The 27,935-nt window shown below is 36.4% G+C and overlaps 1 long non-coding RNA gene across 1 annotated transcript in view; it reads left to right on the forward strand.

Annotated features, from left to right (window-relative positions):
• LOC104856581 overlaps window positions 1-14,174 on the forward strand; it is a 112,104-nt gene extending 97,930 nt beyond the window's left edge. Inside the window, exon 6 of the long non-coding RNA XR_004517524.1 lies at window positions 14,004-14,174. This is a non-coding gene — a long non-coding RNA (uncharacterized LOC104856581). The remainder of the gene's footprint in view (window positions 1-14,003) is intronic.
• Window positions 14,175-27,935: the final 13,761 nt, after the last annotated feature.

Here is a 27,935-nt window from a genome sequence, read left to right on the forward strand (position 1 = left end):
TTTTTTTTTTTTTTTTTTTTGTACCGGGGATTGAACTCGGGTCCTTGCGCTTGCAAGGCAGGCCACCGAACCGCTGAGCTAAATCCCTGGCCCTAAGATCTACCATGTAAAGGTGCAAGATCCCAACAATGAATGTAACTGTACTATAACCCTAAAAAGTACAATAAACTCAAGGAAAGAAAAAAAAAGTCAAATGAATAATACTGGATGAAATCAAAAGGATGGGAAGACCCTGTTTTTAAACCTGTGTTAGGAGCTTGAGATGTCGTAAGTGTGGTTGTCTCCTTTCTGAGGATGAGCAGCATCTACAAGGCCAAGAACAGCCTGTGGCCGATGGAGTATTTGCTTCTTTTCATACTGATCAAGGTTTTCTAATTCTGGCCCACGAGAGTGTCTGTGTCTCCAGGAGGCGATGCTATGATACCTTAGGTGTTGTCTAGGGACTAGAAGCTCCAGTCCTTTTGTTTGTACGAGGGAACAGCATAAAAGACATACTCATCCCACTGTAAGCTCAGCATTGGATTCAAAACATGCAAAATTCCTTTATCCCTGAATTGTAAATTTCAACTTGAGATACCTAAAATTTAAATTTACCTGACACATTGCTTTAAAATCAGATAATCATGGGCTTTTCTGACATGAAAGAAGTTGGGACCAAGTTGGAAAAGAAGTTCTGACAAGAAAGAAGCTGGCTGGGTGGAGGGGCAAGGTCCTAGCCCAGCCTTTCTAGGAAATATCCCTGACCCCCACCCTTACTGAAAATCCTTGTATGCTTGCCACATGACTTGCTCCCCCATTTGGCCCGCACTTGATCAATATTACCTGGGTGACTGTGCTTTTATTCTTATTGGTTGGTCATATGTTGTTCCACCTCATGCCCACCTTGTAATTTTCCATTGGATCTTATAGTTTTGTCCCACTTTGTATCCACATCCGCACATGGCTTTGCTGTATAAAACATCTTGGAGAAGTGGGGTGAATGGGAAACCCACTTTCTGGCCCCCTTCTGTCTCTCTTACCATGGAAAGAAGTTGGAACTAAAGCCAGGAAAAGGGCAGAATTAAGTGGTAATGCCCCTTTTCTCAGCTTCTGATGAAGTATTTGTAGTTAAGATCAATCACACATATTGATTCTTATCAATGGGATTCTTTACAGAGTGTAATGCTGGCTGCCCTGGAGGTGAGCCTGTGTGACTATTCATACTGCAGTCTTTCAGTTGAACAGATTAAACCACTCATACATGTGTCTTCTGACATATCTGTCTATGTGTATCACAGTCTGCTCTGGTGCCTTTTGGCAGTTAGGATTCTGGAGTTTCTTTCTGCTCACCTCAGCCTATGTAAAACCTGACAAGGTACCATTTTTCTTCCTCTTCCTTGGAATGTGTAAAGGAAGAATTAGATTGCTGTTTGTTGAAATGGACTGTGTATCTCACAAGTCCCATTTCAATAATATTCTAGAGCAAGAATGAATTTGGGATTGGAAAGGGCATTACAACATGGTTAAATAAATAGCATGAAGTCCCTCAGCACCTGGTCAGCCTTCAGTGTTACAATGCGACTTCTAGGCCTTACATTTCATGCTCTTTTTCTTCAGCAAACAAAGACTTAAAGGTCTTATACAGAGATAGAATATTAAGTCTGAAAACTCAGAAAACATAGTCTCTGAATTCTAAAACTAACACAATCCTTTGCGCAGTGCCAGAAACTTCCCCACTAACTCATTTTTGTGAATCTAATAATTGTTCAGTGAAATACACCTTCAATTTTCCCTCAGATTAAGATTATATCTTTTGAGATATATACATATTCTTGTATATTTCTCCATCTCTGAGACTGCACCCTGCAATCCTAAGTATAGAATGTAAGTGTAAGTGATATTGTGAATCTGGAAACTCAAAATATTCTCACAAAGGAAGAAGGACCTTCTGATTGGACCTGAAGAATATGGAACCAACAAATTCTAAATGCTCAAGTCTGATGTTTGGTGTGATCCTATCTCTTCCCTTGAATTGTAAATATTTCTTTAGGTGTGAAAGACAGGAACTGCTTAAATCAGGTCGTATATATAAATAGAATCGTCTTTATACTATGTTTTCTCACAGAAGTATCTTCACAAATATAATGTTTTGAATGAGAGAATGAAAGAGTAAACAATAGGATTGATCTTTTTAGTACAAAACTGTTAATCATTCTGTGACTTACATAAACAACTACCAGTGTTTAGAAATATACATTAATGTTAATAGAAAACATGCTATTAACTTTTACCATTTATAGTCTGAGTAGGTACCTGTCAGTCTTAAAGCCCACTGAACAAAGATAAGACAGTTCTTCTCTTTTACTAGTGGATGTTTTTATCCCTTTCTTCTTTGGCTTAAAAAAGCATTTGGGGTGATTTATTTTAATCATTAATTTTATTACACAGAATATGTATTAATACAACAGAATGTGTACTTTAGTTCTATACCTACTTTCTTTAGCTATAATCCATCATTAAAACTATTCTATAAAGTTTCCTTTAGTATCATTGTCACATTTTAGGTATTTATAAAATGATTTTGGAATTTTAAAATTATTCACGACCTAGTGATACATACCCATGTTGTTGTTCCTTCAATGGCTCAGAGACTCTAGGATCCAGCTTTATCACTGATGTACAAAGTGGCATTTTACATCATAAGAATTCCTTTCACTGTGTTCTCATTCAAGTGGTACACAGTGATTGTCATTTAAGTGATTTTTTACTGAGCTTTCCTAAAGAGAGTTTCTATACCACTACCAGAAAATTTAAATTAGGAACTCTCATCCAGTGCTTGTGGGTGGTTCTTTTATGGGGAAACTAATTTGTAGGTCAGTGTAACATGTAGTAAAGGTGAAATTTTATATGTTCCCTGGCCTACTAATACCTGGGCATGCAAGTGTGTATCACAACACTGCTATTGGGATGAAAAAATTTGAGAGTATAAAAGGTAAAAGAAGCAAATAACAATACAAACATTAAAAATAGGACCTACTGATATAATTCATTCAATGGAATGGTTTATAGAAAGAAATAGAAATAAAACACCAACATAGATTAATCCTTCACATTTTCTGCTGAAAAATGAAAAATCAAGTGTAAAAGTATATGTAGTAGATAACTCTATAGGTATAGGTTAAAATGGGCAAAAAATAATGCTAAATACTTTTAAGATCTAAATAGGTAGAATAAAAGTGTAACAATATTAACTGAAAGGATAAATCCCAGATTTAAAATAGATATTTTCTTTGTAAGAGGAAGAAAGAGTAAATTAGATGCGAGGTGATAAGCAAAGAGGTTCAAAAATACCAATGAAGTGCTGTAATCTGAGAATTATAAGCTTGGTTGCTTGTGAGAATTGAAGTTATAATATTCAACATGTGTACCAACAACATTTTATGCACTGTTTTTGTTGGAATTGACTTTTTTTAAATTGTACCAGGGATTGAACTTGGGACATTTTGCTTGCGAGGCAGGCAGCGGAACTGAGCTAAATTCCTGGCCCTGGAATATATATATATATATATATTTTGTACCAGGATCAAACTCGGGACCTTGCGCTTATGAGGCAGGCAGTGGAACCACTGAGCTAAATCCCCAGCTGACATATTTTTAATATGTGCTTCCATTGCTTCCAACACTGACTTCACCTTTCGTTGAAACCATTGTTTTGCAAAGTCAGATGTGGCCTTCCTTCATTTTCATCAATAAAAGTAAGTTTTAGTTTGATACATTGTTTGGCTGTAACATTTGACTTAGGTTTGTGATAGTCAAGCTTAATTGTCAACTTGATTACAGCTGCCAGGAGGATTAGAAAAGCACACTCCGAGTGTGTCTGGGTGGGTTAGGAAAAGTGTTAGCTTGGTGTCTCTATCTGATCACCTTCCTTTTTGGTACTCTTCCCCTGCTCTGCTTCCTGACTGCCACGAATTGAGCAGTTTTGCTCTGCTGCACCCTTCTGCTATCTGATTGTGCACTGAAACCTCTGAAATAAAATAAGCCTCCTCTCTTTAGGTTGCAGGTGTCAGGTATTTCATCCCAGTGAAGGGAAAAAAATGAACAATACAGGTATAAAATTTTAATATTAAAAATATAGGCCCTAATAAACAAATATAGGTTCCTAAAACAGAAAAGTCAACCTATTAAGAATTACTTAACTGTTTTCCTCACATATTCTAAATAATCTTTAAAATATAAAATTCAGCAATTATTTGAAGTACTTCTGCCCTTTTAATGTTGCAAGAAGAAGGAAGGAAAGGCTGACCGAAGAGACATTCTGAGGAAGGCTAGCTTTTCTCCTGTAAATGATGCAGTTGCTTTCTTCTTGCCTTTGGGCAAGTACTTAAAAAGGCGTAGAATTTGAAATTCCCCTCGTACATTCTTTTACCATTCTCCCCCAAGTAGGAGAAATGCTGGGGTTGAAGTACTTGACGCATGGCATTAGCTATCCTGAACGGTAGTACTGCTTTAAGTTAATGACTACATCTATATATCTGTGACCTTTAGAAAATGATGTCCCAGTGATGACAGAATAAGATTTCCAGCAACCAGTTGTTAGAAAAATAGCAAAACCAAAGCCAAAACCCTATGGGTTAGGAAGAATAATTTTCAGATGCACAGATATAGTTACTTCAAAGTTTATTAAAGCTTTGGTTCTCAATGTTGACTGCACTTTAGAATAACTGGGAGAGTTGTTAAAAAAACATTGACACATGTTGATGTGATCCTCTTCTGTGGCCTCATTCCTAGAGATTCTGGTATATTCGGTGTGGAAGCAGCCTGGACATTGGGGTTAGAAGAAAAACTTCCACGTGATCCTAACATGTAGCAAAGTTTATTAATCGCTGTGTTAAAGCTTATTTTCTATATGAGAGATCCTTAAAGTCTGATTCACAACATATTGACTCCTACTTTACAGGTAGTCTTGAGCACTGCTGAATCAGTTCATACAGATTTAAGTAATTTGAGATCAGTGCTACAGAGTTACCCCTCAGGCAGACAGAAATGAGAGCTGGTGGCCAGAATGCAAAAAGAAAGTAATGACCATTCCTTGCTTGTGTGTGAGTAGAAGAAAAAAAACTATTAACAATGTCCTTGGGTGTTAAGCATCTGTGAAATTGTATCATGACAAATACTTAGCAGTGCTTTGGACATAATGAATGCTTAATATGCATTCATTGAAGAAGCAGATGAACAAATGGACTAAAAAAATACCAAATAAAGGGAATGTTCAATAAAAGAATCATGCTTGTGAAAAATAAAATCACATAGCAATTCTATAACTCTTCTGAAATACAGAACTTGAGAGCCCATTTATTGCTCTGGCTTTTGTAGAAAGGAACATATATCTCTATAATGTGTCTTTGCCCTAATCATAAACGGAAATGAAGACTGCTGCTCATCTCAGTTCTGGTTTGAATTCGCCATTTAGTTCTCTCTTAAGAAGCAAGAAAAGGGAGGCTGTGTTCCAAGATGAGAAGTTTCCAAAATGAAACTAAATGCTGAACATTCTAGGACATTTCAAGATGAGATATACTTCCTTTTTTACTTTCTCAGGGATACCTTAAGTATTGACAAGAACATCTGATGGATGATAGTTCTGGGGTTATTTTTAATTTCCTTACCAGCAGAGAAAGCATGTTCCATTCCTACTGTCTCATGTTTGTGCCTCTGCCCTTTGCCCTGAACAGCTGTAAACTTGTTCACTGAGGATGCACGTTCACTTAGAGAAAGCGGTTCTGTAGCTCACAGGTGAAAAGCTGCTTCATCTCAGGGTGTTTACAACACTTCAGGTTGAATTAAGTTCTTCTTAGCCTTCCCAAGGGGGCTGGGAAAAAATTGAATTGCTTTCTTCCTTTCCTCTCCGCTAAATCAATGATGCACCTGACTAGTTTCCACTTGACTAGCTATGTACAGTATTGGAGAAATGTTTTTCAACTCACACAGAAGAGGATCACATCAAAAAAGCACCTAAGTATATCAGAAAAGTGGAAACAAACAAAAAATGTAAGAAATATTTTTAGTTAATCTTTTTTTCACTTTATAGTAGACCAAATGTTATAATGCCTGTTAGGGAATTGATCATGTTAAAGTATGATGTGACGCCGCCTCACAGGCTGCATTCTCCTGGTACATCTTGGCTCCTAAAATGACTTCATGCCCTTATCTCTGGTTTCCCTCCCCACCAAGGCCACAGTGGTCCAGGAAAGTTGAAACCTGTGTCTGCAGGACTGGGCCCATAAAAACAATCTGGCCTGTGATAGCTTAAAAGTAACTCACTCCTCATAAATAAACAATAGCCCACCCCAAAACTGATAAAAGGACCTTCCTTTCTTTGTTCTTCTCTCTCCTGCTTCTTCCTCCTCCTCTCTCTCTCTCTCTCTCTGCTTTTCTGCCTCCTGCTCGCCTCCCTACAATAAAGATCTCCTGCCGGACCTCTCGGTGCGTGAGTGGCCTAATTGGGTAAGGGGCACCGAAAGGGCACGCGAACCCCCTTTCAATGCCTCATTACTATTTCTTTTGGATCTCAAGTACAGAGGAAAAGAAAAGCATAGGAAATATTTACTTTTTATATTTTAGAAGTAAAATTACTACCGCTTGCTTATTTTAAGAAAACTCTTATATTAATGCCAAATAAAACTAGAAAATCTAACATAAAAATAATGGAAGTAAGAGGCAATGGCAGGGGCTGGGGAATTAGCTCAGTAGTACTGTGCCTGCCTGTCAAATACAAGGTCCAGAGTTTGATCCCTGGTACTAAAAAAAGAAAAAAAAAAAAAAGGCAATGACATAACTTCTGGGGTTATTACTCTATTTTTAAAAATAGTTTATTTTTTCTCTTTATAAGACTAATATCTGTTCATTGTAAAATATTTAAATACTGCAGAAGTCTGTAACAGATATAGAATTAACTTTCCATAATTTTACTTATAGCAGTAGTAGGTTATTTTATTTTTCAGTGTTCTTCATATATGACAACATATAATAATAACTTTAAAATAAAAACAGGATTATACTTTACATATTTATTTGCAACATTGTTTTATTTTACAATATATACTTGGTGTATTTCCATCCACACTGAAGTATGTCATCTTGGGAATTCTGCATCAAGAATACAAAACAGAGGGGTCGGGTTTTCATACCTCGATTTAATTCAAAAACTTCTTTATATGCATTCATAGGAATCATAGCCTAATTTTATTTGGAACAATAGCATAAACATTAACTTCACATGTACCATATGCTATGTCTGAAGATGACACAAAAATGAATGAATGTCCCGCCCATGACCATCCAGTGCAAGAGGTGGACGGACACAGGAGTCACCAATATCTAAGTTCAGATTCAACAACAATGATATAGATGAATTTACTTGCTAGAAAAGAGGAGGAAAAGACTAATTCTGACTGAGGGACATGAGAAAAATGTAGCAGAAGAAGTGTATTTATTACTGTTTCAAAGATGGGATTGGGTTTTGACAAGCGTATAAATAGGAGGAGTGGTGAGAACAATAACCAGGAAAGGTGAACGGAGACTTTGTGTGCTGGAGGAGGCACAGAGCATAAAGCTACAAAGATATTCCTATGCTAGATAGTGGAGGCCCCTGAATGTAAGGCCAAAGCTCTGGTGTCTCATGTAGAGAGAGGCATAGTGATGTTTGCTGTGTAAGTGATTGACTATGTCTTTTGTACTATGCTCCGAGAAAACATTCAGTGCTGCAGTGTGATAGTTTGTTTATATAGTTTGTAAATATCTTCTACAAAATAAGATCCAAGGCCTTTTGAAATGAGATCATATTTTATCCATCTTTATAGTCTGTGGTGGATTACCTAATGATCAACTTGGAATGCCCAGCTGAACTGGATCAGCTAGATTGTTGCCAAAGGCATAAAAAGAACCGGAGGGGAAGATCATGGACTGTTGATTTTTTAGGAGAAGCTTGCTGTGGTTAGTTTTCCTGATGTGAACTTGGCTGTCCTCTAGGCCTTCCTGTCCCTGGGAATGGCTGACCTTCTTGTCAGGGGAGCTTTCATCTTCCCCATGAGCGTCACTTCCTGACTCCCGTGTAGATCCCTCAGCCTGGTGGCACAAATCCTTTACCCTACCAGTGCATGTTTTCTGGCTTCCACCTCTGGCCATTGGGCCTTCCACGTGCAGATCCTTGATATGGACTCACATGAGACATTGCTGTGGGCTCTGGGCTACTGGCTGGACTCAAGGAGGACATTGCCATGGGCTTTTGGCCTTCATCTGGACTTGTGCAGGACATTGCTGTGGGATTCAGGCCCTTGGCTGGATTCTTTGGGTCTCTAATGTGCAGTTAGATCTCTTACACTCATCTGCATTTGACTTTTTGGGTCACTATTATAAAATAATCCTATAAATTACATGTCCTATGTTAGATCTATTTCTCTTGCAAACCCTGAGCACAACAGCCCCACACAAGTAAAGAGCACATATAAAACATTTAATACTTGATCCTAATGATGAATATAACTATATTGTATATCTAAAAAGAACCAATAAATTTAATGATAAAAATCTGATAAAGGATTTTTATCCAAAGTATACAAAGAACTCTTAAACTGTGCCGGGGATTTAGCTCAGTGGCTCTGCCACCTGCCTCACAAGCGCAAGGACCCGAGTTCAATCCCCAGTACTAAAAAAACAAAAAACAAAAAACCAAAAACCCAAAAAGCAACAAAACTCTTAAACTTAATATATACATAGAGGCAGGAGATATAAGGAAAATCTCTGTACTTACTTCCCAATTTTTTTGTGAACCTAAAATTTCTCTAGAAAATAAAATCTGTTACAAAGAGAAACATAATAAACTACATGTATAGTTCTGCATCTAGCTTTATTAACTTGGGATTGTTTCTGAGATTTATCCACATGGATGGATACTTGTTTCTATAATTCATATATCTTCATTGTGTAATAGCTCACTATAAAAAAGCATTGTAACTTATTTATCCAGTCTCATTTTGATACTAAAATGTGCATTCCTACATACCTATGCTTGCACACCTGTAGGAGTTTCTTTAGGTCAGGGACAATGGATTTGCTTAGGGTATAGGCATCTCCAACTTTGTCAGATATTGCATTGATCTCCAAAGTTGTGTCTCAGTTGTACATTCTTGTCAGTGGATGAGACTTCCTAATGCTACAAATTCTTACCAAAAGTTAAAAAAAACTGAAAAATTCTGATCATTTTTCCAATATGCATCATATTCTATTTTAATTTATACTTCAGTTAGAAGTAAGACGGGATATTTTTGCTTATATGCTTTATTGGCTATTAAGATTTAACTTTTGTGAATTGCCTTTATGTAGACTATTTTATGGCCATCTTTTAATTTTCTTCTTTCTTTGTAGTATTCATATACTATAAATATAATTTTATGTTTGTAAATATCATCTCTCGATCTGTGGTGTTTATTTCCTCCTTCCTTTAGCACTTCTCTCATTCAGGTTTTAATATTTTTCTTTGTTCTTTACTTTCAACAAACTATAATATGACCTAGAGAGTTGTTTTTCTGCTCATACCTCCTGTTTTAAATTGGCTTTTAAATGCCTCCTCTACATGGATATCCATATTTTCTGCCGGATTTAGGGAACTTTCTGGTGGGTGTGAGCTCTCTCTCCCTCTCTCTCTCTCTCTCTCTCTCTCTCCCTCTCCCCCCCTTTCTCTTTCCCTCCCTCCCTCCCTCTCTCTGTCCCAGGGTCTTGGGTATATTGAGTACATGCTTTACCACTGAGTGACATCCTGAGCCCTGTGGAATACCTTTTTATTCATGAGTTGCCTACAAGTTTTTAATTTGTCAAATCTTTTTTTTTTACAGTTTATGATTTTTTAGAAAAATTATTTTAATCTTTTCCCAAATCAAAGTTTTAGAAATGTTTTCCTAATTGTCTTAGATATTTTCAGTATGTTGTAAAATAAGGATAACTTTTTCCATATGGATGATAAAACATTTATTAAGTTTATGTTGAAAAGCCCATTTTTCTTGCTGATTTCTAGCAATAGTTTAACAAAGTTTCTAAATAACTGATAATCTATTTCTGAAATTTACTATATTGTGCTCTTTGATCTTTCTATATGATATAATCTCAAGGAATAATCACTATCGTTTTTTTGTTTTGTTTTGTTTTTTGAGACAGGGTCTCACTGTGTAGTTGAGACTTACCTGGGGGATTTAGTTCAGTGGTTCCATTGCCTTCCTTGCAAGCGCAAGATCCTGAGTTCAATCTCAGTTACCAAAAAAAGAAAAAGAAAGAGACTGACCTGGAACTCACTGTGTAGCTCAGGCCGGTCTCAAACTTACAGGGATCCTCCTGCCTCAGCCTCCCGAGTGCTGGGATTACAGGCATGAGCCACCACACCTGGCTTCACTATAGTTATTTAATGACCACACTGTATAGATAGAGGATTTTCTCAATTATTATGTTTTGGAGAAATATCATATTCAAGTATATTGATGATTGTGGATAAATTAAAATGAATTTAGTTATTATTTCTTATGTCTAGATGTTCCTCCAGAGCTTCAGGCAGTCAAAGGTGGATTTTTCAGAGGTGGCTGTATCTAGAGTGTGTGACTGAATCGTGCAGTGCTAGGATTAAGAGTGCTAGGATTACTAAATCAGCCCACTGATTGGTTTGGCACTACCCTAATACTAGTCGCCTAGATACAATATAAGGGACATAAAGAGGCTTGTCTTGTCCCTTGCTTGCTTTGCTACTTCTGCCCACCATGAAGCGTTTCTCCTCTGCAACGCCGCTCTGCCATGTCACCCTGCCTTGGAGCCAGCTTATTATAGACTGAAACCTCTACAAAGTGTGAGCTAAATAAACCTTCCTCTTTTAACTTAGGTTATGAGTATTTTTGTCTCAATAATGAGAAATAACTAAGACAACACTGAATGTTCCATCAAGAAGAAACAGTATATCCTTATTCCTCTCGGTTCTATTGGTTTTCTAACATGAAGAAGAAATCAGATGCTCTGCTGCAGGATCTCGTCCTTTATATTCAAGCTTTATAAAAAGTATTTAGCATGTTGAAGGTCACTGCTGATGAACAGCCTGGAATCAGGCTATTAATATTCATACAACATACACCTGGGCTAAGTGACATGATTGTAAAATACTCTAGGAGTCCACACTGTAGTGCTTTCTGGTAGTGTTAAGTATTTCCAATAAAATCCCATTAAAACAGAGAGATTACTGTCACTGCTAACAACTTTGTATATTTCATCTCATTATATTTTATGAAATAATTAATCCAATGTATATAAACCTCTTTGTCTTTGAAAGTTGATTATATTTTCTTCATTTAATTTTTTCCTTTTTCGCTAGTTATTTTGAAGTTTTACACTCATTGCCAGGTAACTTGACATTAAGATATTTTCAAATTATTTCACTATCAATTTCAACAATGAAGCAGTTTCTACCAGCTTCTCCTAGGGAAAGATGAAACTTTCAGAACACATTTGACTTTACCTTCTCTTTGAATTTGTTGACATAATCTGTAATTGTATACCAAGATTATTATTTTCATGCATCTTCTTCAGAAACTATTTCTAAACATGAACCCAGTTTTATAACTCTAAAAATTTATTTTATATTTCATTTCTTCTTTTTCCTAAAGTTTTTAATTCTGATTTTGATGGCTTATGTTCTTGAATGAAAGTTTGAGGATAATATTACACAATCACACAGTCTTTGCCATTCGTAGTTGCAGGAAGTTCATGGGTTCCCACTTAATGTATTCACCTGAAGGTCCAGATAAGCTCAAGATTCTTCCCAGAGTTACTGCTCCATGTCTACCTGTCTTCTCTTCATCTTTATATTTTCTTCTGTTTGAAATGATTTTAGTGGGAATGGCATTTTCAAAAATAAATTCACTTTCCCTCTGGCTAGTTTCCCCTCTGCCTATGATAAGCAGTGACAGGTTGGTGCTTCCCTTTACTTCATTGTCTTATTGTATTTCCTGCAGCTCTTCTTTTAGAGGTATAGAAAAATTTCCATCACATTGGATAATAACTTCAGTGTGAAACTGAGAGAAAGAGAGTTTAAGAATTGGCTTTGGGATCCAGGGATTTAGCTCAGTGGTGCTGCGCCTGCCTCGCAAGTGCAAGGTCCTGAGTTTGATCCCTGGTACCACACACACACACACACACACACACACAATGTCTCTGGGATGAAAAATTTATACTGGAATTCATTTCATGTAGAGTGACTGTAGCCCTGCCTTGTCACATTTCCAAATCAAAGCCATAAGTGTATGACTACTTATGGGGTCAGAGTTTCTGTATACTCTGGGACTACCTCAAGTGCCTCCAGCATATGAGTAAAACTATTTTCAATCTAGGTTATGAGTGTCCTAACTAGGATAGACCTAGCATTGGTGTTTAATTTTGTCGAATAAATAGTGCACCTGTTCCAACTGAATAGGTGCAGAGGGTCCTAGAATTTCCTACATTGAGAAAATACCAGCTCAGGGGAAATGTCTCAATTTATCTTGTTCTCTTATTGACAGTTAATCTGATTAAATTTCTGAGAATTTTCCTAATCTCATAATGATTCTAAATCCAACATTTGCAGTGTGATTTCTTTAATTTCAATATCAATATTAATTTATATTTATTTGGTACAGTAATCCTAAATAAATACAGGTGACTTGCAGTAAGAATTAATATGAACCCGTGATTGTTTTAATATTTTTAAACACCTAGGAAGTTTTCAATAACCACATGTAAGGAGAAATATTTGAAAATTTCTGAAGATTTCTAGAAAGCCTTAATATTTAATATGCAACATGAAAGTTTCTGGGCATATACACTGTCTTTCAAATTAGAGATTTTTAGGTAGTACAAAGCTCTCTTTCAAAGGTAGTACTATTGCATCTAATGGAAGACTATTTAGAATACAATGATTCCACTAGTATTTGTGTAATTAGTTCTAAATGCATCTTCTTGTTTATGGGAGAGATTCAAAAGGAAAAGGGACAAAGCTTTAGCTATGGTACTAAAATGATGACCAGCTGAGTATTTTTGTTCTGAATCTAAATGTTTCTGGTTCTCAGAGATTACATGAATATTGTATTTTTCTCCTAAGTAGTTTAGAAGGAAATAAATGAAAGGTACAGAAAAGAAAATTATGTTGAGATTAATGTAGCACTAAGTTATCTGGAATTGAGAAGACTTTCCTACAGTGACATAGAGTTTTATTTTTTAAGTATATATTAATTTGGAGACTCTTAGCTGCTGGATCTCAGTGAAATGTATTCTGGAAGGTGGTGTCCCTCATGCAGTCATCATTTTAATGAATGCAACAACAGTGATATGATTGTAAAATGGGCAACCTTTGGTTCTGGCCTGGCAAATGTGAGGATGTTTTAATCAGCATATTCACCAATTTATTTTTCCTCACTTCTTCATCATAACTCTTATTTACCAGATATTTTAGAGGACAAGAGCTATTAGTCATCAAAAGGGATAAATACCTAAAGTGTATTGGCACCATACTAGGCTACAGGTGCAAACTTCGATCTTGATGGCTACTGCAGAGCTGCCCTTGCAGGTACCCTGAGAAAGAATCCAAGTATGGACACACCTTGTTATTTCCTATGGATGTGACCCAGAATCCCTCCTGGCCTCTTACCTTACTTTGTCATATCAAGGTGAATTTTGAGCCTGCCTTGCAAGCATAAGGTCCTGAGTTCGAATACCAGTACCCCTCCCCGCTAAAATCTAATAGGCTTGTTTCTATTTCCCTTTTGTCAAAACTCTTATGAGATAAGAAAAAGGAAGAGACATAGAGATAGAAATAGAAATAAAGATAAGAAAAAGAGAAAAAGGAGATAAGAGGTGATAAGAAAAAGATATATATAGAGAGAGGGGTGGGGGGAGAGATCCTTACCAAACATAATTGTTCTGAACCTCATAACCTCATGTTTCCTCTTTCTGGCATCCAAAAGGTGATGAAAGACACCTCCAGGCCAAATTTACCAGAGTGTCCAGCTGCAAAGAGAAAGAGAAAGGTAATAGATAAAACTCTGTATGTGGATGAATTCCAAGAGCAATAGAGTTCTACAAGAAATTGTTTCCCCTGGGACCTTTCTGCTAAATCTTCATGGACTGCTGCAGTGGTTCAGGTACCTTTTCTTGATGACTTTTTCCCCAAGGCTTACTGCTGAGCTTCAGCTCCTGGGAAGGAAGGTAGAGGAGGGGAGAGAGGAAGTCAGTGGAGAAGTTCAGAGTCACTCAGACACTACTATCTCAGTGGTCCAAGTTGCATAATGCAGAATAAATACCCAGTATTACACACCTATAATTTTTTCATTAAATTTATTGGTACACTTTAGGTATACAGTACAGTTACATTCACCATTGGGATCTTGTACCTTTATATGATGTATCTTGGTTCTTATTTTTCCCCATTCCCCTTCCCTCCCTTCACCTTTTCCACCCTTTCCTATTTTACAGAGACTTTGTTTCCATCTTTTTCCTTTTCTCATATTTTTTCCTTTCCCTTCCTTCCTTTCCCCTACCTGTCCCATTTCCCCTACTCCTTTAGACTTTTTCTTCCTATTTCAAATTATCTTTTTTTTTTTTTTTTGTATGGGGGATTGAACTCAGGTCCTTGCACTTGCAAGGCAGGCCACCGAACCACTGAGCTAAATCCCCAGCCCCAAATTATCAATTATACATTTTGATCCTTATTTACATTTTTAGTTTCTCACATCACAGAAATCATTCAGTATTTACACATGTGCTTCCTATTACTTTCGCTTAAAATTGTGGCTTTAATGTGCATCCATTTAGCCATAAATGTGTCTAGTTTCTCATTCTTTATGGCTGAGTGGTTCTCCATTTTATGAAAAACCACATCTTCTTTATCCAATCTCCAACTGATGAACAAATGGGCTGTTTCCAAGTTTTAGCTATTACAAACTGTGCCGCTATAAACATGGGTGAGCATATATCACTATGGTATAATTCTTTTGTGAAGATACCCAGCAGAGGGATAGCTGGGTCAAATGGGACCTCTAATCCTAGTTGTTTGAGGTATCTACATATTGATTTCCACAGTGGTTGCACCAGTCTGCACTCCCACCAGCAATGAAGGAGGATTCCTTTGCCTCCACAACCCCGCCAGCATTTGTTATTGGTTAGTTTCTTGATAGCAGCCATTCTTTGTGGGCTGAGGTGGAATCTTTGTTATTTTCATCTGCATCTCTCAAATGACCAGTGATGTTGAACATTTGTTCATATGTTTATTTACTGCCTTTACTTATTTGTCTGAGAAATGTCTGTTCATTTCAGATGTCCATTTTTGAATTGGGTCTTTATATTTGGGGGTCTGATTTTTTTATGTTCTTTCTATATTCTACATAGTAGAGCTTTGTCTGTAGACCAGCTGGTAAAAATTATTTCCCACATTGCAGGTTGTCTCTTAGTTCTGTTGATGGTTTCTTTTGCAGTGCAGAAGCATTTTAATAAGATGAGATCCCAGTTGTTGAGTCTTTGAACTTGTTACTTTTAAACATAAGAGTGTTCTATCTCTTGATGTAGGGGCAGTAAAAATTCACCATGGATGTTTTCTTGTAATAAACAAGAAAAATAACTCAAGACATGGACTTATTTTAGAAACCCTAGGCTTTAATTCCTGTAGCCACTTATTAACAGTCAATTTCTAGAAATGAATTGGGACAAAAATTTCAAAGATAAAGATTTCACCAAGTAGGAATAGAGCAAGGTACAGGAAAATAGTGTTTCTCAGCCCTCCTGTCTAGAATGGAAACATTTGATAAAGGAAATAGGAATTTTGCAGGTAAATGCAGTAAAGATAGGAATTACATTGTACTGATTCATTTCACTGAGGAAGACTTTCTCCACCGTCTGTTGACTATAACTGCAAACATATTTGTTGGTTTTTTTTTCCCCCCTAACACTTAATACTGTGGCAGGTACATTGCAGAGTGTCAAGAAGTTAAATCACCACTGCTCTGGGAATCTCCTAATTTGTGCCTCTTGTTCTGCTTTCCTTATTAATCATGCTCTTTTCACCACCAAATATATCTCAGTTTGGAAGATAAATTCATATGGTCATCCTATCAGGAAATGTTAGTGTTTAAGGAAGGTAGGTACAGTCCTACATGGGAATAAGACCAACAGATTAAGTTGGTCACAGGGACGTGTATATCCTTGGGAAAATAAACATCTGACTACACAAATACTGTTTCCTTAGTCATAAAATTAATTTTTACAGCATGCTGTAGTGGATGAATGCAGGAGTTGATAAAGTCACTAAGTGACTTCTTAAAAAGCACCTTATAAAGCAATGCTATCTTTTTAGCATTTATTTAATAAATGTTTATTGCTATCGACTCTGCCAGTACACATGAATGCAGTGCTAACAAGATAATACAGCACTGCCTAAAAGATCTTGGGCTTGTATAAGACTATATCTTGGAACCTGGGAATTTAGCTCAGTGGTGCTGCCGCCTGCCTGGCAAGCACATGCGCAAGGTCCGGGGTTCATCCCTGGAACCAAAACAAAAACAAAAATACCCAAAAGAATATATCTGAAAGGCCTTTCCTCATATGTGGAGTTAAAATAAATGCAGAATTATTCTATTTAACTTTAGAAGAATTATTCTATTTAAGTTTAGAAGTATGGACTATCTGGAGATATTCCCACAGTTACTAATTTAGCTCATTGTTGAGGGGAAAATGGTGTTCATTACTTCTGTGCTAACCTCATAGTCATGTGAGTTTTTTATGGTCCTAGCAACCAGGCCTTGCGCATCACTTCCGAATATACTTGTTCTTGATTCCAAGTGGTGGAAATAATTTTGACTTCTCCATGATCTAAAAAGCTTTTGGCAGATGAATTATTGGTAAAATCATCAATAGTCATAGCTCTGGTTCACAGTTTATGGCTAGTTCAGCAGACAGGGAATTGAGGAGTGCAAAGCTAATAGCAATCAGTATTGCCCTCCTTTTCTTTTTCTTCTTACTCACCTGCTTACATTTCTTACATTTTTTAGGGCAGTTTATGAACTGCCATAGACAAACTATCTTAAATCAGAGCTGGATCAACTCTAAGTCAGTATTGGTAGTAACCCCAGAACAAAACATTCACAGCATTGTGGTTATGGAGTATCTCCTGGCCGTAGGAAAGCCAAGAAATGAACACAGGGGACTATGACCAGAAAGCTGGACCAGTATCTGGAGATATAAATAAATATTTGTTGGAACCAAATAAAATTGCCCTTTTTCTGGATCCAAAACAGTAGACTGTTAACTGAATAGTACTGTATTGGAAGAAAATGTGACTTGAGTAGTCACTCTCTTCAAAGATGACCTCAGGTATCATTCTTTAAATTGAATACTGTTTCTATAAACAAAGCAACAGTGTACTTAACTAATCTTTACATCTTGATCTTTAAAAAGACCCTTTTTTTCATTTAAAAAAAACCTAGTGTAGTCTCTCTGACAGTTTATTTTTCAAGGGACAAACTGAGACAAAGGGGTGGCTGTTATGATCTTCTGTAACAGCTGCATAACTGGTTTTCTGGACACTGAGTGTCCCTTAGGATGGATATGGCTGGGGCTGCTCCTACTTGAGAAAGCTTTCACAGTGATAAGGCAGAATGGCCTTTGCCAGTGAGAAAGTGCCAGACCTTAAAATGGGAGCAAAGGGATTTGGGGACGAAAATAAAACTAAACCAAATGGTGGAAACATGCTCAACTCCTTAATTTATCTGATCAGAGCCAACAGGCGCCACCATGTAGAACATTTGTTTCCATCCCACATGCCACTGGGGCGGCGGTGGAACTATTTCTAGGCTTGGCTCCAGATTGGTGGGTAAACTAACAGTGGATCTGGTTTCGGCCTGGAGTCACTGAGAAAAGATTAAAGACTGTAGTCACTGCAGAGTCTTCGGGCATCAAGTATTTCCCCAAGCACCTGGAGGGGATGCTTCAACCCCAAAGGGATATTTTTCCAATACCAACTCCTACCTTATGGTACTCAGTCTTATTTTTTAACACTGAAGCATGATTTTTTTTTTTAGGCCTAAGTAGAGATTGCTGAATGTGGAAAAAGCTAATTTAATGTCTAATCACTACCTCTTCCAATTGCACTATGTTGCTGTAGAGTGTACAGAGAGGGAAAAGCTATCTACTGTTGTTATAGTCGGATAGTAGTTTCCAGTAAAGGGGAAAATTAAAGTTTTTTTTTTTTTTCCTAGGACAGTGTATAGAAATCCCTCCATTAGTCCTCTCCCAACCCTCTTCAAAATCAATATGGCTCTGCTCTTTTCCTCAGCTGGTCTACCACTGGCTCTGCACCCTCAATTACAGATACTCCTTGGCTTATGATATGATAAACTACAACCTGATAAACAAACAGGAAGTTGAAAATATCTGAAGTCAAGAATACATCTTATGTACCTACCCTACTGAACATCATCAGTTTAGGAAATGATCCAAATTCATAACTTTGATGCATGGTCTCTACTACATGAGTATTGCTTTGGGAACATGGTAAAGTTGGAAAATCTTAAGTCAAACATCAGTTGGGGACCATCTGTCCTTACCATTCATTTGCAAAGCATGTAAGTAGTTGGAAGGTCTCTTAGAATCTTACAAGTGCTGTCATTCTATGAGTGTAATTAAGTGTGATTAAGTGATTGTGTGTTGTATTAAGTGTGATTAAGTGTGTTGTATTGAGAATTGTTATGTAAAAATCTCCCCTAAATTAGGGTTTTCAAACTCTGCTAGTAAGTGACTGATCGATATAAGCATCATTTTACAAAAGTAGGAATGATTTTCTGCAATTAAAATGTTTGTTGAGTACCTTTGCTACATACAGAAGCTTATTTATCTAGTTGAACATGAATCTTGTATAATTCTTGGGGATTTCATTACAAAACATAATTTGTAAATAAAAATTAGGAACTAAGTAAATATTTAGGAGTATTTCTAGAATGAGCAAAGAAATCATAAGTTGCTGGAGACTTAGAGACATGTGTCCCTTTGTTTGGAGTGATCTTTAGGCAATTTATCAGAATTACTTACACAGAAATGTTTTTGTTCTAAACCTGGCCTCCCCTCCTTACCTACACAGAACATTCTATAGCTCCCAGCAACTTTCAGCATTCTGTCGGCCTTTGTGAATGAACAGCCTTGAGGCTTCAGCTTCATGAAGCTCTAAAGTAAATCTTCTGTCTAAATTCTTTAGGGAGTTAAGACACATGAAACAGAGTTCTCAGAGCCAAGTAACTTGGAATGAATGACAGCCATTAGAGTTCCCAAGAAATTAGGTATTTGGTTTTTGTCATCCACTGGGAACAGTTTCATGGGATTTCAAAAGGATTTCAGTTATGATAGCTATTTATTTTATTTTAAACTCTATTTTGAGAGATATTGAGAGTTGCAGAAAAGTTCAAAATATTATGTAGTGTGTACACTTCAGTCACTTTCCCCAGATATTAACACAATATGCAATTCATAATACCAAGAACTTAACATTCATACAGTACTGTTAGCTAAATTGTATATTTTATTTAAATTTCACTATTAATTTAGTTCTGTTTTAGGATTCAAATCAGGATCCCAAATTGCATTAAGTTGTCCTGTCTCCTTAGTCTCCTCTAATCTATGAAAATCTCTTAATCTTCCTTCTACTTTTATAAATTTGACACTTTTGAGGAGAACTCTTCAAGTATTTGTAGAATGTTTCTCAATTTGTGTTGTTGGATGTTTTCTCACGAATAGGTTGAGGTTATGTGTTTTGACTAAGAATGCTGCAGAAGTGATGTTTTAGTTCAATTTATATCTTATGTTATTATTTATTTTATTAAATTATTCTGTTATTGTTCTTTAGAAGCTGCTTCAAGCTGGTTCTTGTATCATGTCAACCTGTCCTTATCCTTATAGTTAGAGCATTTCTTTACTTTGTGGCAACAGAAGATGTTTCAGTGTCATCTTTTTAAAAAGTTTTAATTTTAATAGTACATATTTTCAGTACACAAGGTTTACATTCACCTGTGGAAATAGGTACATGTACTTAGTATATTTTGATTCTTTTTATTCCCCTTCCCTTTCCTGCTCACCCCTCCCTTTATCTCTACATCCCCTTTGTCGATCTTCATTATTATTAGTAGTAGTATTGTTATAATTTTAGTTAGTGTTTGTGACATATAATAACAACATTCAGTGTGGGTATTTGGTACAGGTACATGAAGCATCTTAAATCCTTTTACATCCTCTTCCTCTCCCACCCTCCCCTCACCCCTGCTCTCTTGGACCCCTCTCCCATTTATAAAAGGAACTATCTCCCTGATTCCTTCTATTAATTTCTGTTTTTCTCTTTATTTTTACTTTTACTCAAATGAAATAAATCAAACAGAATTTGAGCTTGTTTGATTGATTTCCCTTTATGTTATGTTTTCTAGGTAAATCCATTTTCCTACAAATGTGTCAAGTTTATACTTTTTACAGCTGAGTAGTATTCCATTATGTATAAATACCATATTTTCTTTGTCTATTCATCGGTTCCAGGATTTAGATACTATCAATTGTGCTGTTATAAATATTTGTATGTGTGTAAGGATGTAACGTGATGTCTGTAGCTCTTTTGGGTATACCTACAAGGGGAATAGCTGGGTCAAATAGAATTTCTATTTCCAGTTCTTTGCAAAATTACCATACTAATTGCCATAATGTTTGTACTAACTTAGAGTCCCACCAAAGATGTAGAAGGGTTGCTTTTTACTCTAGCCACATAAGCATTTGTTATTATTTGATTTTGATATAGGGCATATGATATAGGGATGATATAGAATCTCCAAATGATACAAGGGAAATATTATAACTCCCAACCTTTTAGATGTGTGATATGCTGAGTACATGTTCTCCAAAATCAAATTATAGGAACAACAGAGGTTAAGAGTAGGAAATATTTATCAAGGGAAGGGTAGCTTCTGTTTGAGAGACATGAAGGGATTCAGAAAGTAGGTTGCCCAGGGACTCCGCTTCTCAAGGGAATTTTATAGAGCAAAACCAAGAGGTGAGGCAGGTATAAGGTTGGACAAAACTACAGTCAACTAATAAGATTACAAGTATGATCGCTTAGGTGTTACTGAGCCAAGAGAAAATCACAAGGTGGGTATGAGGTGGGACAAAACTATGCCCAACCAATAAGATTATGAGTATAGTTGTTCAGGTAATATTGATTAAATGGGGATCAAATGGGGAAACAGGCCACATAGCAACTGTACATGAAAGGAAGAGAGATTTTCCAGAAAGGAATGGACTAGGGAGGTTTTGGTCCCCCACCCAAGGTGATTGATGCCTATTTAGAATATAAATCACTGCTGTTCATCCCTAGAGGAAGTACTTGGGTGTAGTCATTTCTCTTTGTCTTGAAGCCTGACCTACAATGAATGTACCTCTAGCCAAGGTTGTAATATGTTTTTATCTTCTGCAATGATCTTTTTGAGGGTCCAGCCCTGATGGACTGCCTATAATAGTTTAACTAACTTAGCTGTCTATAATAATTTTTTGATGGTTGCCATTCTTTTTGGTGTAAGATTAAATCTTAGCATTATTTTTATTTGCATTTCTCTAATAGCCAGAGATGTTGACTAGATTTTCATATATCTGTTAGCCAGTTGTATTTCTTCCTCTGTGAAGTATCAGTTTATTCCACTTGCCCATTTTTTTATTCAGGCTTTTTACTTTGGGGAATGTACTTTTGAGTTCCTTATGTATTCTGAATATTAGTCCTCTGTACGAGGAATAGCTGCAAAATTTTTTCTCATTCTGTAGGTTGTCTCTTCACTGTGTTGATTCTTTTTCTTCACAAAAGCTTGTGAATTTGATATAATTCCATATGTTGAGTGTTCCTGTTGTTTGTTGTGTGCAACTGGATTTCTGTTGAGAAACCTCTTGCCTACACCTATGACTTCAAGCATTTTTTCTGTTTTATCTTCCAGTAGATTGTGTTTTTATTTTAATATTTAGATATTTGATCTATTTTGAGTTTAGTTTAGTTCATGATGAGAGACATGAGTGTAGTTCCAATCTTCAGCATGCTTAGTCAGTTTTCCCAGCAACATTTGCTAAAGAGGCGATCTTTCCTCTAGTGTATGTTTTTGGTCACTTTGTCAAAGATCAAATAGCTGGATGTGTCAGGGGTTGGTTCTGCATCATCTCTTCTGTTCCATTGGTCCACATGTCTGTTTATATGTCAGTGTCATGACATTTTTATCACTGTAGCTTTGTAGTATAACTTGGAGCCAGATATTGTGATGTCTCCTGTTTTGTTCTTGTTTCCCAGGATTGCTTTTTTCTACTCTGAGTATCTTCTGCTTTTGTATGAATTTTAGGATTGTTTTTGTTAGTGATGTGAAGAATGCTGTAGATATTTTTATTGGTATCACATTAAATCTATATATCATTTCTATAAGTATGTTCATTTTGACAAAATTGTTTCTGCCTATCCAGGAACAGAAGACATCTTTCCATTTTCTGATGTCTTTTTAATCTCCTTTTTCAGGGCACTTTCATTTTTATTGTAGAGGTCTTTAACTTCCTTGGTTAGGTTAATTCTTAGGTATTTAGTTTTCCTGTTTTGTGTGTTTTTAAAATTTTATTGTTACATTTTAGATAAATAAAATGATCAGATTCATCATAGAGAATTTGTACCCATACATGTCTTTCTTCTTCTGTTTCCATTGTCCTATCCTCCCTTCAACCCTTCATCCCCTCCTTATTTACAAAAGCTTTATTTCCATTTTTCCTTCTATTCTTTTTTTTATTGAGTTTATTGGGACAATCTAGGTATACAATACAGTTACATTCATCATTGGGATTCTGTACCTTTACATAATAGGTCTTGATTCTCATTTTTTCCCCTTGTCCCTGCCCTCCCTTCACCCACTCCTCCCCTCCCCATTTACAAACACTTTATTTCCATTTTTTCAGTTTCTCATATTTTTTCCCTCTCCCTTATTACCTTTCCCCCACCTGTCCCATTTTCCCTACACCTTTAGTTCTTTACTTCCAATTTCACATTATTAATTGTCTCATTAGGATCCTGTGTACTATTATAGCTTTTCACACCAAAGAAACTATTCGGTATTTCAGTTAAAGAAATCTCTGTGTGAACATTAAAAATAGGGAATCCTAAAATAAAACTAAAAAAGAAAGTAAAAGAGAAAAGGCAATGATGTAGCATTAAAATAATCCTTAATTCTGGAGGTGAAAATGGTCCCCGAACTGATAGCAGCAAGCAGCAACAGCTTTTCCAGGTTCTGTAGTCATCTGAACTAAATCATAGACATTCAGCACATTCCATTAAAAGCAAAACAAAACAAAAAAAATAAAAGAATAATATCCAGAAAACAGCAAAGTTCTGTTGCTGTTGTGGTACCTGGGACCATTTTTATTTTATTAGCATCTTAATCATCATCTGGAGACATTCTAGAGTAATATCATTAAGCTTTTCCAGGTTCTGTAGTCATCTGAACTAAATCATAGACATTCAGCACATTCCATTAAAAGCAAAACAAAACAAAAAAAATAAAAGAATAATATCCAGAAAACAGCAAAGTTCTGTTGCTGTTGTGGTACCTGGGACCATTTTTATTTTATTAGCATCTTAATCATCATCTGGAGACATTCTAGAGTAATATCATTAAATGTAACTCTGATAAAGCACAGTCTCTACTATGTACCATAAAGCACGTACAAGATATTTTACATCCATAGAGGTATGATACAGTACTGTCCTACACCGATAATACTAGAATCAGTTTTGGTTTGAAATTTACTTTGTCTGCAAATAAGATCATTACCCCTGTTTTTTTCTGGACTCCTGTCACATGGAGAATTGTTTTCTATCTTTTCACTTTCAGTCTATGGGCTTCTTTCTGCACTAGGTGTGTTTCTTGTATACACCATATTGATTTTTGCTTCTTATTCCATTTTGCCAGTCTATTTCTCTTGATTGGTGAGTTAAGGCCATTGACATTGCTGGTTATATCTGATATGTACTGACTTATTATTGACATGTTATTGGCCTTTTGTTGACTCTTTTTACTTTTTCACCTTCTCCTTTTAATTTCTTGCCTTGGCTATTTGATTTGCTCTGTTGGGCCTCATGGTGTTGTTGCCTTCATTGTCTTTTTCTAGGAACTTGTTTAGAATTGCTTGTAGTGCTGGTTTGGTATTCGTGTAGTTTCTCAGGTGTTCCTTGTCGTGGAAGTGTCTTATTTCCCCATCCATTTTGAAAGACAGTTTTGCTGGATACATCAGTCTAGGTTGAAGGGTGTTCTCTTTTAGTACTTGAAATATCTCATTCCAGGCTCTCCTTGCCCCAAGGGTTTGTGTTGAAAAGTCTGCTGTGATTCTGATGGGCTTTCCTTTGTATGTGATTCGTTTCTTTTCTCTTACTGCTTGTAGTATTTTGTTCTTCTGTTGGGTTTCTGGGATCTTGATTATTATATGTCTAGGTGTAGATTCTTTTTGATCGTAGCCAGTTGAGGTCCTATATGCCTCAGTTATCTGAATGTCAAATTCTTCCCCTCTGTTTGGGAAGTTTTCTGTCATTAATTCTGTGAACAGCTTTTTAAAGTCATTTGTATTTTCTCCTGCTACTTCATATATTCCTATCAGTCTTATGTTATTCTTCTTTGCATCATCTAGGAGTTGTTGGATCGATTTCTCATGATCCCTTACTTTTTTTAAGAGACCTCTCTTTTCATGGTCACTGACTACAATGTTATCTTCTGTATCTGAGAGTCTATCTTCACATTCTTTTATTCTGTTGTGTACACTTTCGATAGAGTGTTTAATCTCCTGCATATCTGTTTGAATCTGTTTTATGGATTCCATTTCTTTCCTATGTTGAGCATTTATTATTTCCATTTCTTTCTTATGCTGGGCCTTCATGGCTTCTATCATGGTCCTGAGCTCATCTATTTTTTGTCAGTTTCTGCTCTAGAGTCTTGAATCACGACTTCCATTTTGCTCACTATCTCTATGGTTATCTGGGAAATTATTTCTGTTTTGAATTTTTCTAGAGCCTGACTGATCTGTTTGTTACTTCCTGTGCTTTGAGTTTAGGGTGTCCTGGTGGTTCACTATCAGCCTTTTCATCCTCATTTGCCCTACTGTTTGCCATTGGTGAACTGGAAGTCTGTCCTTGTGTCTTGCTTAAGTGTTTTCTCATTTTTATTTTTGTTGTCGGACTGTCCTTGGTTTAATCTCTGGATTATCACCCCAAATCTTCCTGATATAGTTGCACCCTAGCTTCCGTTTCTCTAATGACCTACAGACTTTCTCATCTTCATAACATCAGAGAAAACAGTTCATCAAATCAACTGCAATGCATTATCCCAACTGAAACAATCAGCAACACGTTAAGATCAAGCACAACTTTGACACTGACCACTGGTGGTAGTCACTAGTCTATCACCCTTAAATCATTTGAATTAAATTGAAATCAAGAAGCAGTTCAGAACATGTCTGCAGTGAACAAAATTTCAGTATAGTGTATTTACCATTTAATGGCTCAGAGAGAGCGAGGATGCAAGTCCCCTGGTCTCAGTTAGCTGATGGCTGAACCCCATGATGCTGACTGACCTTGGGCTGCAAGGCCCAGATTGAGTTCCCCAACCTTCTGAATGGTTGAACTCCACAACATTCTATTGCAGGTTTCCCACACCCTTTCTTGAAAGATGTTCAAAGTTGGGAACTCAGAAAAATACCCTTGATGACCACCTCTGTCTTTGCAGAGTGGGTCTAAAGACTGGCACAGTCAGGAGGTCTGAGAGTGTGTGTGGGGCGGCTTATGGGGGTTCAGGGGCACCCATGCAGCTACCTTCCTTGCGCTTGAGTGATGGCAGCTGGGTCGGGAGCAGGCGTGGTTGTCCTTCCTGCAGTCTTTCTGTTCTTTTTGTGTGTGTGTCCCTTCTTTCCCTTTCCCCTTCCCTTTCCCTTGTTCTTCTTTCCATTTGAACATTTTCTTCCCATTCCCAATGTCTATTATACATTTTGGGCCTTATTTATACTTTGTGTTTATTACACTAAAAAAACAATGTAGTATTTAGACATGTGTCCAATTTATTTCAGTTAAGAGTATGGTCTCAAGGTGCATGCATTTAGCTAGAAATATCTACTTCTTTATGGTAGAGAAGTACTCCATTGTATAAAATCTTCTTTATCCAGTCATTGGATAATGGGCATTTGGGCTTTTTCCAAGATTTATCTATTACAAACTGTGCCACTATAAAGATGGGTGTGCATATGTCTTTCTGGTAAGATGCTTTTCTTTTGGAAAGATAGCAAGAAATGAAATAGGTGGTTTCAATGAAACTCTAACTTTAATTTTTTGAGGAATCTCCATGCTGATTTCCACAGTGATTGCACCAATCTACACTCTTAGCAACAATGAAGAAGGGTTTCTTCTTCCTCACAGCCCCACTAGTGTTTGTTATTGGTTGATTTCTTGGTAATAGCCATTCTTTTTGGGGTGAGTTAGAATCTTAGCTTGTTTTAATTTGGATCTCTTGAATGCCAGTGATGTTGAACATTTCTTTATATATTTATTTGCTGTTTCTACTTCTTCAACTGAGGGGTGTCTATTCATTTCAAATGCCCATTTTTGGATTGGGTTTGTAAATTTGGGGGATTTGATTTTTTTAGTTCTTTATATATTCTAGTAAGGAACAGCTGGAAAAATTTTTTTTCTCACTTCATTAGTTGTCTCTTCACTCTGTTGGTGGTTTCTTTTGCTGTGCAAAAGCTTTTTAATAAGACGAGATCCCAGTTGTTGATTCTTTGTGGTATTTCCTGTGCAGTCAAAGTTTTGTTCATAAAGTCTTTGCCTACATACATCAGTGTCTTCAAGAATTCTTATTCCATCTTCCAGAAGATTTAATGTTTCTCTTTTAATATTTAGATATTTGATCCATTTTGATTTTAGTTTAGTGCACGGTGAAAGATAGGAGTCTAATTTCAATCTTTGGCATGTGGAAAGCCAGTTTTCCTAGCACCATTTATTAAAGATCTATCTTACTTCTAGTGAAGGTGTTTAGCTCCTTTCTCAAAGATAATGTGGCTGGCATATGTTTAACAAAGTGCAACACCCATTCATGATAAAACCCTACGGAAATTTGGAATAGTCTTTATATCAATCTGATAAAAGCTTTCAATCTAAAGTCAGGAACAAGACAAGGATGTCCACCATCATCACTCACTGTATACCAAGTCAAAAATCAAAAATCAATAACATTCCTATACAGAAATATCAAAATACCTGATCAAAATACCAATAGCATATCTCACAGAATTAGAGAAAACAATCCTAATTTCATTTGGAACCAGAAGAGACCTAGAATAGCAAAAGCAATCCTGGGCAACAAAGTCACAGCAGGAGGCATCACAATCCCTGACTACAAAGCTACTGTGATAAAACAGCATGATACTAGCAAACAAACAAACAGATCCAAGGTATTTAATTTTTCTTGATGCTATTGTGAATGGTATTTTTTCCATAATTTCTTTCTCATTGAGTTAGTTCATCATTGGTATACATAAATGCTACTGATTTTTGTATGTTGAGTTTGTTTCCTGATATATTCCTCAAATTGGTTATTAATTCTAGGTCTTTTGCGGGAATTCTTTGGGTCTTCTATGCAAAGGATCGTGTTGTCTGCAAATGTTGATAATTTGACTTCTTCCTTATCTATTCATATTCCTTTAATTTCTTTCTTTTGCCTGATTGATCTGGCTATTTTTGAGTACTGTGTTGAATAGAAGTGTTGCATGTGGACATCATGGACTGGCTTTTTTATTACAGAGGGAAAGATTTGAGTTTTTCCCCATTTAAT

The sequence above is a fragment of the Fukomys damarensis genome, unplaced genomic scaffold (genome assembly GCF_012274545.1).
Source record: "Fukomys damarensis isolate Sample0158 unplaced genomic scaffold, DMR_v1.0_HiC HiC_scaffold_16, whole genome shotgun sequence".
Classification (NCBI taxonomy): domain Eukaryota; kingdom Metazoa; phylum Chordata; class Mammalia; order Rodentia; family Bathyergidae; genus Fukomys; species Fukomys damarensis.